This window comes from Balaenoptera borealis, assembly GCF_965194805.1.
Source record: "Balaenoptera borealis genome assembly, chromosome: 8".
Classification (NCBI taxonomy): domain Eukaryota; kingdom Metazoa; phylum Chordata; class Mammalia; order Artiodactyla; family Balaenopteridae; genus Balaenoptera; species Balaenoptera borealis.
In genome coordinates, this window is record NC_138865.1 from 7,795,992 (window position 1) to 7,807,100 (window position 11,109).

Sequence of the window (11,109 nt, forward strand, 5' to 3'; positions counted from 1 at the left end):
ACAGCTTTCACCCATTCAGGTAATGTGGGGAACATCATGGACGCTTTGGCTGGCACTCTGGTCAGCAGCCAGATTGACAATGCCAGACGTCCCCCGGCTTTGTCTTCTGGAGGGGCTGTCCAGCTGCAATGTCAACGGCCCTTCCAGCACCCAGATGCAAGGCACCCATGTTCACCCACGCCCGGGCGCTGGGCAGGAGCTCTTCCTCCATTCCCTCCTCTCTGTCTTCGTCTCTCACTTTCCTTCCTACTCTTCCCTTTACTTTCCATTTAAACATGCTGTTTCTGAAGCAGCTTCCTGCTTCATAAATAGACTTAGCAGGTGGTATATTTTTATTTTGGAGAAAATGTTTGCAGAGAGGTAAGTAAAGACAAACTAAAAAACTGTATCGCTTTGACAGTTGTGTGTTGTGAATGTTTTGTAATTGTTGAAACAGAGATTACATCAGCCTGATGTTCTTACCCTGTGTTTTCGAACCCCTTATGATTCCTAAATCTGAGGCTTGTTCATCTGGAATAGTTTCTCACTTCTCTTGAAGAGAGGGGTGGGGATGATGCTTTTCCTTAGAAATCGCCTTCAGTAATTGTTTAACAAAACATTTGAAGACATAACCACTAGTAGCACAAAAGTGATAACCACCTCAAACGGTAGTCATCAGAAATCAATAGCTTGATGGGTTTTTTCTAGAGGGAATACTTTACCATCCTTTCTTATAATCCCAGTAAAGATTCTATCCTTGAAATTTTGTACTTTATTAACAAAAATACCTTCCTGCCCAAAGTCTGTTGCACCCTGGCCCCTCCCCTCCTTCTGTGTTGGGTGAGGTTGGTGTCTCAGAGGTGGCATCTGGGGAAAGGCATTCATGAAACAGAGTGGGGCATGCCAAAGCCTCCTGGGTTGGCCCTGATCCTCCAAGAAGCAGATACCAAAAGGGAATTTTTGCCTGGGGGAGAGAAAATGCGGAGAGGTTTGGGAAAGCTGGGAGAGTTGTCAGTCTGCAAAGCAAGTCTAGATGGAGTGGAGGAGAGGGAGGGAAACTGGGTGGGAGTTTCTAGACTCGGAGGCCGTTGAAGGCAGGTTTAGAGGGGCAGTAGTGGGGTCTTCGAGCTCAGCTGGCCATCAGAGGCGTCTGGGCGTCCGAGGGACCTTGCCTAGTGCACCACATCATTCAACCATTGGCTGGTCTGCAAGGCGCATTCTCACGGCCACACTGCCAATCTGGCCATTTTTGTACCTACCTGAACAGAATCTCCTGCTCTCTTTACGCCCTCTTTTTTTAAAGATGCTTTTACAGGGGCAGGACTTTCTGTTTTGTTGCTAGTTACTAGCTGTGGAATCCAGAGATCAATTGTGCTGCTTATAGCACAGCAAATGGACCTCCTCCAGAGTTTGGTTCCCAGGTTCTGAGGGCTGGAGAAAGCAAACAGCACCGGGAGTGGCTGTGAGCGACTCGGGCATTATCCAGTCTGATGGGGTGATTTCGCCAGTGCCCCGCTTATCGTCCTGAATCCATTGTGGCATCTTAAGGGAGATCTGGGTTACCACTTGCAAGGATGTATGCACATTTTGTGTTCCATGGTGCCTGAGAGGGTAACCCAGCGCTTGGGATCTCTCTGCGCCTTGGCAATTTAAGTGCATTTGGCTCCCATCCTGTTTCCCAGCCTGGGTAAACCCTGAGGCCTCCTGAGATTTCTGTGAATGGCCAGCCTCACTTCCTTATGGCCCTCGTCTCTGCCCCTGCATCCTGGTGTGCCAGCTCCATTCACCCTCCTGCCAGCTGGCACCACTTTGGGCCCTTCACTTACATGAGAAATCTAATCACGCTTATATTTCGTAAGGTTAGTAAATTGCCTGAGGCTTTAGGTTTTATGGGGAGGGCTCACCACATGGACATCCTTTCACTGTCTTACTTCCCCTCCCCCCCTCACTTCCCATCCATTCCCCAAACCTGTGTTCTCTGCAGCATCTAGGTCGCTCAGCTTACACTCAGGCCCTCTGTGGAGGGTAGCCTCCTGAGCTCTAAGTATTCCTCTCCCGGATGCCCCCCTACCCTAAGGCTGTCTTCTCCCAGTCCCTGGATTCTGGAGAGGAAGACTCTCCATCTCCTTGAAATCATTTCCTGTAGAAGTTTTTTTTTTCCTCAAAATAATTTTAAACTTACAAAAGAGTTGCAAAAATAGTACAAAGAACTCCCACATACTGAGATTCCCCAAATGTTAACATCTTACAGAACCACAGTACAATGATCAAAATGAAGAAATGGACATGGATGAACTTTCTTATCTAATCTGCAGGTCTTATTCAAATTTTCCAACTATTCCACTAATGGACATTTTTCTGGTCCAAGATCCGATTCAAGACAGGCTCACGAGCTATATTTAGTGGCCTTGTGGCCTTAGTGTCTTTTAATCCAGATTCAAGGTCAGGGGGCGGCAAACTTTTTCTGTAAAGGACCAGAGAGTAGATATTTTAGTCTTTGCAGGCCGTGTGCCCTCCCTTACAATTATTTGTATTTGTTCTAAGTGAATGGCTGTCAAATCTAGGCCAATGGATTCTGTAGATGGAAATAAATAGTCCCCCCAGTACATTTCCCCATTCACAGTGCCTGCCAATCATCTGCATTTATTCAGTGTCTTTTAAGCAAACTGTCCCAGTGAATGATATGTCCATGGGAGATGCCTGAGTGCTCTCCATCCTTGTTTTGGGCCAGGAGGAGCTGGCAGCCTAGGCAGGGGGGCAGGTGCTGAGTCTGGGCTGTCTGCTCTCCGTCATCATTTAGGTACAGGCTCTGTCCCCAGATGCTCCGCTCCCCCCTTCCCGCCCCTCAGTCAGAATGCCTGGGCAACGAGCTGTTCTTCACATTTCCTCTTCCACAAAGTGAGACCTTTGGAATCCCAGACAGGCCCAGTCAGCTGAGGATGGAGGGAGAGGGACAGAGGGGCAACCCTGCGTCTCCTTAGCAATCAAAGCCGGCATTGTTCTCAAAGAGTTAACCCGCATACCAGGCTTGCAATTAGCAAGGAATAATGGGGTGTGATGGGTGTCGAACAACGGCTGGAACTGATTTTCAGCCCTACGGTGAGAAACCGCCCTGCTGATTCCCCTTCCTTACTTCCTGGTAAGTTGCAGGCGGCAGGCTCAGTAGAGCAGAAATTCTCAGGGTGGAGGGTGGGGGAGGGCAGGGGAGCAATCTGTCTTTGAATAATTTAAACAATGCAGCCCAGCCAAGCTAAATGGAGCTTATCAAATGTTACACCTCTTAAAGCTGCAATCAGAGGTGGCAGGATATTAACTGTAAAGCCCTCTTTCTGCTCGGAGGGAAACCGAGGAACAGACCTGCTACTCACTGGAAAGAAAGGGGAATTAAGGGGTGGCAGGAGAGAGAACTGGGTCCATTTTGAAAGTCAGATCAATAGCTCAAAGCAGATATCCAAGGACAGGACAGGAACAGCATTTACTGGGCACCTACTATATACAGGGGTGACAGGCCCTTTTATACAGGATATTTTCTTATCCTTTGTCTTGGTTCTAAAAGGCATGTGTGGTTATTCATATGTACTTTTAAACAGAGAAGCAAATCACTTAAGACTCATTCACTTCAAATGCTAGAAAACCCTGACCCCAACTGGCCTGAGCAAAGGGATTTTTTTTTTTTCTCATGCAACAAAGATGTCTAACAGAGCAGCTTGATTCAGGGCTCAGATGATGTCACTGGGATCCTGTTTCTCTCCATCTCTTGGCTCTGCCTTCCACTGTGTTGGCTTTGGGCTCAGGCTCCTTGGAAAGGTAAAATGGCAGCAGCAGGACCAATCCCTGGTGCTCTGAGGTTCAAGCTCAGCGAGGAGGAATAACTTTCTAAGAGCTGAAGAAGCTTCCATTTCTAATCAAGATGGAGTGACAGGGACCAGATTCAACTCCACCTTAAACAACTAAAAACAGGACACACTGTATGAAACAATGGCCTTTAGACAATGAATAACAGGCAGTGCAAAACAGGGATTCCTGAGAGAAGAGAAACAGGAGCGAGTTTCTAGGCTGAAGCACCGCAGGGGAGACCCAGGTAGAGCCTGGCAGTGTCCAAGGGGAGGCCACGCAGCTAGAGTTCACAGGACAGACTAATGGAGAGGAGAGAGCTGGCCAGAGAGAGGGCTTTGGAGACCTGCAGAGGGTCCCCCTCAGGTATCCAGCAGAGCAGTGGATGGATGCATTCACGTAAGGGAACTACTGGAGTTGGGGGAAGAATCTCTTAAAGGAATAGACATAACCATCCCCAGAACTCACACAGATCAGGGATAGTTCATGTCCCCACAAGGCAGAGTGAAAAATCTAATAATACCTGTGGCATTGGGTCAAGTACTTAGAAGGTTATAGCCTCTATAGTGGCAATAAGTCTGAATAGCCCTAGACTTAAGACTGCTCTGGTCCTAATTAACAAATCTTACACATATGCCTTGAAAGGAACAAATTGTTCCCAAGCAACTTAACTGAATCTCAGGACAAAACTCAAGAACACTGAAAGGAATTCAAAAATATCCAACACTTGAGAAGGCAAAATTCACAATGTCTTTTAGCCAATTAAAAATCACCAAACATGCAAAGAAGCAGGAAAATATGACCCACAATGAAGAGAAATATCAATCAATAGAAACAGACCCAGAAATGATATGGGTGATAGAATTAGGAGACAATGACATTAAATAGTCATTATAAGTATATTCTATAGTTGAAGAAGATAGAGAAAAACATGACCATGGCATGGAAGACATAAAAAATATTCAAACATAACTTCTAGAGATGGAAAAAAACCAGTGTCTGAGATAAAATCTAGACTGGATAAGATTAACAGCAGATTAAACATTACAGAAGAAAATATTAGTAAACTTGAAGAAATAGCAATAGAAACTATTGGATATGAAACACAGAGAAAAAGACTAGAAAATCTTCCAGAATATCAATGAACTGTGGGACAATGTCAAGTGGTCTAACATACATCTAACTGGAGTCCCTGAAGGAGAGCAGGTTGACGGGAACTTGTGCCTGGAAGATGCTCAGTTGTTGAATAAGTGATGACCCTGTTGCTTTGTGGCCTTGAATCTCTTCTATTCTATGAAGTTGGGTTTCATAATGACAGTAGTAATAAGGATGATGGTGATGATAATGATTCATTCATTGATCACATACAGTGTGAGAATACGTATAATCTTTCATTTTACCCTTGCAACAACTCTGAAATCTGTCATTATCCTCATGCTACAGATGAGGAAGCAGGCATGTGAAGCCTGTTTGTCTCATGAAGGTGTAGCTGGGATAAATATCATGGGGGACCCAATTTGATTGTACAAATTAACATAGTTTTGTGAGAAGCTGAGACCCCAGACCCTGGACATGATGTGAGCCAGAAGAGTGAGAATCAGGGAACAACCCTTGTTTATCTCTCAATTAACCTGTGTACATGGCAAATCTTTTCTTATTTCTGGCTGTCATGTTTCCTTCCTGTAATATGAGAATGTTGGAACAAATTATTCTCCAGGAGACCTCCCAGTGTGAACATTTGAACCACTTGTATTGGTTCCTATCACTTGTGTGTACCTTTACTCCCAAGGCTCATATCACCTGGGTGAGAGGTGTCTCTTAGGTGGTGTGGAAACCCACAGACCAGCTCCCTAGTTAGGGCCATGTGAGAATAGTCATTATGTTGGAGATTTTGTCAAGTATCTACAAATACCTACATTGCCAATCATCGAGGCACTAGTTCTTTTGGATAATTGTTGGGATGGGGAGGGGGCACACAGCCAGATCAGGTGACAGATGACTGAAGAATTGTTGGCTGAATTCAAAGGTGGCATGACCTTGAACTTGGGGCATTTGAAGGGCTGCTATGAAGAAGGAGGGCTAGACTTTGCAGGGGACACCTTTAGTTTTGTGAGATCGGGTGTCTGTTTTTCTGTATATCTGGAACTGTGACTGTGGCAGCCATCTTTCCTATCTCATCCTTCTTTGGGACATTATAGCCCAGAAAGGTGTTCTGCTGAGAAAGAAGAGTGAACTGGACTCATCCAGTAAAGCTCAGTGGTGAGATGGAGAGAGCCCCAGGGCCTTTCTTAAGCTCAGCTGTGTTTTCTCTGCATTTCTGTCCTGAGATCATGGGAGAGACTCTGTACTCTTATCATAAATTCTCCTTATGGCTTAAGCTAACTTCAGCTGATTTCTGTAACGTGCAACCTAAAGTCCTAACTTTCTCAGAGGTCAAGCTAGGATTACAGGTGGATGTCCAGGGAGATGCATCACACCATAACCTAGAGAAGAAGTGTTAAAGATGGCACTGCAAATCCAGAAAGGACTGCTTTCAGATGCATCAGGTGTTTGGAGATGGCAGGATAGACACAAAAGCTCATTCAATAAAATGAAATAGATGGCATCCTATCTTCACCCACTCCTTATTCTAAGAATAACATGTATAGTACACACATATGTTCTTTGCAAGAAAAATATATTTCAGTCCATACACAGAAGTCATTTTTCAAATGTGTCTCTTAGTGGCTCTTTTGGATGCCAACTAAATACCCCTCTAAGGACTTAAGTAGTCATTAATAATTTTTGACAATGATCAAAAACATTTCTTCATGCTTTCCCTGGTTTTCTTTGGACCCAAGAATTGCCGAGTTTTTGAAATGGAGAAAAATAAACAAAATATATATTTTAACAGCTTTGATTTACCCTGGGAATAAACTCATTCAGTCTATTCTATTATAGACTTTGTACATTTGTTTGTACATGGGATCTTTGTAGCACTAATATACTAATCAGTGACACTCCTGGAAAACATAACTTTAAAAAAGTTAATAATGTTTGATGACCCTAAAACTGGCACATAGTTCCTTGGTTCCCTGAATAAAGGGTACTATATAACTTTCTCTTGATGATAAAGAGTCCTCCTAAGTATCGTGTCTTGTACTTTGTAGTAAATAACACAGTGATGTCCTCCAAGACCATTGAGAGGTACAGCTTTATGCCCTTAAGTTAAATTACCATATGGGTCTGCTTTTCATGGGTTAAGTTTTACTGAACTCACTTTTAGATGGTCAGCTCTCTGTTTCCACTAATATTGGTGTGTTGTCTCTCCAAGGACCCCATCCACTTTGCTGACACCAAGACAAACGCACATGCGTGTGCACGCGCACTCACACCCGCATGTGCTGCCTCCAGCACGACCACCCTTAGGTTGTAGAGCTGGCTTTATGCCCGTGACCCTAATCGGATGGTGTCATGCGGGCCACATGGAAGGGAGCACCACAGTGTACACCGAGCAGCGTTTCTGTCTGGTGTCTATCCCCAAGCCCACCCTCTTTGCTTCCCCACAGGCTGCTCAAACTTCCCTTGGTTCTGGCTCCTGAATTTCCAGCATGGCCCAAACCCTGGTTCTGCTTCTTGAGTTGCTCTTCAGGGAAGTGGGCTTTGGATCTGCATGGTCTTGGCCTTTGCCAAGTACTGTTTTCATTCACTCTCACAGTCACTTCTCAGGCATTTGATCCCCTACTCCCCTCCCTCCCTCCCACCCTGCTAACTCTCAGATTCCCCTTTACTACTTACGCATGGTCCCAAGCATCCAAGGATCTCCTTTTGTCATTAAAATGATTTTTTTGGTTGACATGGTTTATTTTATTTTTTAATTTTTAAAATAAAAAATTATTTTTATTCTATTTTTTAATTTTTTAATTTTAAATTTAAAAATTTATTTTTATTTTATTAAATTTTCAAATTTTTATTTTTATTTTATTTTTTTATTTGTTTATTTTTTATTGAAGTATAGTTGATTTACAATGTGTTCATTTCTGCTGTACAGCAAAGAGATTCAGTTATATATATATGTACATTCTTCTTTATATTCCTTTCCATTGTGCTTTATCATAGGCTATTGAATATAGTTCCCTGTGCTATACAGTAGGACCTTGTTGTTTATCCATTCTATATATAATAGTTTGCATCTACTAACTCCAAACTCTCAATCCGATTTTTTACATATTGAATAATGCCTTAAAATAGAAACTAGCCAAAACCTAACAGTCAAAAATATCGTTACAGGTAGCATTTATTTTCAATTGTGATTCAAGATAAATTATATTATTTATATTTTAAAACCAGTATCTTTAATTCCTGCTTTTTTCTAATTCAAGGATTTACTTTCCTTTTAATAAGTGACGGTCAGGTGTTATGTTTTGCTTTTTTAATCACTGTGACTTTTTTCATATTGCTTGAAAGTGAAGACATGAAAAATGATGGGGCTATTATAAGTTTTTTGTGTTTTTACAGATATCCAAGTACAATTTACTTTTTATTTTTTGTTTATTTTATTTATTTTTTTATTGAAGTATACTTGATTTACACTGTTGTGTTAATTTCTGCTGTACAGCAAAGTGATTCAGTTATATACATATATACACTCCTTTTTATATATTTTTCCATTATGGTTTACCCCAGGATATTGAATATAGTTCCCTGTGCTATACAGTAGGACTTTGTTGTTTATTTTATTTTATTTTTAAAATTTAATTCTTTAAAATAATTTTGACTGGCTACACTGACTTCATTCACACTGTCTCAGCTCAGGCTGCTATAACAAGAATACCACAGACTGGGTGCTGTAAACAACAATTATATCTGACAGTTCTGGAGGCTGGGAAGTCGGAGATCACGGTGCCAACACGGTCAGGTGCTGGTGAGAGCCCTATTTCTCATTTTCACATGGTTCAGAGAGAGGATTTTGTGCTTCTTCCTCTTCTTGTAAGGTCACTAATCCCATCATGAGGGCCTCACCCTAATGACCTAATCTATCCCTAATTACCTCCCAAAGGCCCCACATCCAAATACCCTCACACTGGGGATTTGAGTTCAACATATGATTTTTTTGTACTATCAGCACAAACTCAACAGTTGTAATTACTTTCATAAGATAATTGCTATTAACTCATAGTGTCTCTAACTTTCAGTTTCTCATGATATCATTTTTCCCCTCTAAACTTATTATATTTTATGCTGAAGTATTTTAAAGTAAATCACAAATATCATAGCATATCACCCCTAAGTGTTTCAGAATGTGTCTCTAAAAAATAAGACCATTTTCTTTACATAGTCAAAATAAACATTAAAATACAAAAAAGTTAATAATAGTCACTTAGTATCCTTTAATACCCATTCTGTATTCAAATTTTTCTAGATGTCCTAACTAGAATCTAATCTGTGATCATGTGTTGCACCTGGTTGTTAAATACCTTTGGTCTCTTTTAATCCAGTAGCACTGACTTGCTGAAGACACTAGAGCCAGAGCAACAAGTGCCCTACATACAAATGAGTTCTGTTCTGAGAGTGCATTTGTAAGTCCAATTTGTTGGTAAGTCCAACAAAGTTAGCCTAGGTACCCAACTAACACAATCGGCTATACTGTACTGTACTGTAATAGGTTTATAATACTTTTCACACAAATAATACATTAAAAAAACACAAAAAATAGGGCTTCCCTGGTGGCGCAGTGGTTGAGAATCTGCCTGCCAATGCAGGGGACACGGGTTCGAGCCCTGGTCTGGGAAGATCCCACATGCCACGGAGCAACTGGGCCCGTGAGCCACAATTACTGAGCCTGCGCGTCTGGAGCCTGTGCTCCGCAACAAGAGAGGCCGCGATGGTGAGAGGCCCGCGCACCGCGATGAAGAGTGGTCCCCACTTGCCGCAACTAGAGAAAGCCCTCACACAGAAACGAAGACTCAACACAGTCATAAATAAATAAATAAAAGAACGTGAATTTCTTTAAAAAAAAAAAAAAAACACAAAAAATAAAGAAAACATTTTTAATCTTACAGTACAGTATCTTGAAAAGTACAGTAGTACAGCACAACAGCTGGCATACAAGGGCACGTTCGCATCTTTGAAAGTTCACAACTCGAAAGTTCGTATGACTTACTGTATTGTGCACGGTGTCCCACCTTCTGGGTCTGTCTCATTGCTTCCCTCGTGGTGCCTTTTAGCTTGTAGCTCTGTCCCCTGTTTATCCTGTAAGTAGGACTCCCTGTGGCCCAAGGGCTCCAGATGCCTCCCCCTGCACTGACCTTGTGTTCTGACCTAAGGCTCCTTGAAGGGCAAGAGGACCCAGGTGAGAAGTAGTCCCAGGGAGCATAGGGAAGTCTATCTGACTCTCAACCTGCCTTATCATCTACCTCAGGGATCCCTCCTGATTTCAGAAGATTTTCTCAGAGAAAGAAGGCAAATGTTGGGGGACTTCCCTGGTGGCACAGTGGTTAAGAATCTGCCTGCCAATGCAGGGGACATGGGTTCATTCCCTGGTCCGGGAAGATCCCACATGCCACTGAGCAACTAAGCCCGTGAGCCACAACTACTGAGCCTGCATGCCACAACTACTGAGCCTGTGCGCTACAACTAGTGAAGCCCGTGCGCTTAGAGCCTGTGCTCTGCAACAAGAGAAGTCACTGCAATACCTTTTTTTTCACACCCCCCCCAAACTAGTTAGCTCCAGGCAGGACCTGGCACCCAGTGGGTGTTCATTAGTCACAGAGGAAAATCTCCAAGTAAGACAGTGAGGACATTGGGCTGGTTTCCAGGGGGCCTTGAATCCAGCTCCACTTCTGTAACACACCACCTCCCCACTCTCTTCCCAAACTCGGACAGCGGGAGATGCGGGCGGGGCCAGGTCCCACGCCAGCCACAGGAGACCCAGCTGCACAGAGCTGGAGGCTTGGCCTTCAGGATTTATTGCCAGCCTGCGAGCAGGGCACGGGCTTAAAGAAGGAGCCTGGCTCTCTTCTGAGGGCCGGATGCCACGGACTTTTCTGGCAGGAGCAGACCGTGCTTGGCGCTGTCATCTCACCTCGTTTAACACAGTCACGATTCCTCCCAGTTTTTAACACCTGCTGGTGGGGGCGATGTCTCGGGACTTGGCGGGCTCTTAGTTGCCGACCACAGAATCAGTGTTAGCTGGTAGTTAAGGCAGGAGAGACTTTATTAGAGGCTGTGGGTGAGCTCCAGGCGCTAGGTCGACCTTCTAGGAATGACTCCCAGGGCCACGCAGAGCTGGGCAGGGACGGGAGCGCCACTCAGCAT

At 43.6% G+C, this 11,109-nt stretch overlaps 1 long non-coding RNA gene across 1 annotated transcript; it reads left to right on the plus strand.

Annotated features, from left to right (window-relative positions):
* The first annotated feature begins 1,269 nt into the window (after positions 1-1,269).
* Positions 1,270-9,507, plus strand: LOC309634070. Its single transcript, XR_014247832.1, has 2 exons — positions 1,270-8,716; positions 9,291-9,507. It is a non-coding gene; the product is annotated as an uncharacterized lncRNA (long non-coding RNA).
* Positions 9,508-11,109: the final 1,602 nt, after the last annotated feature.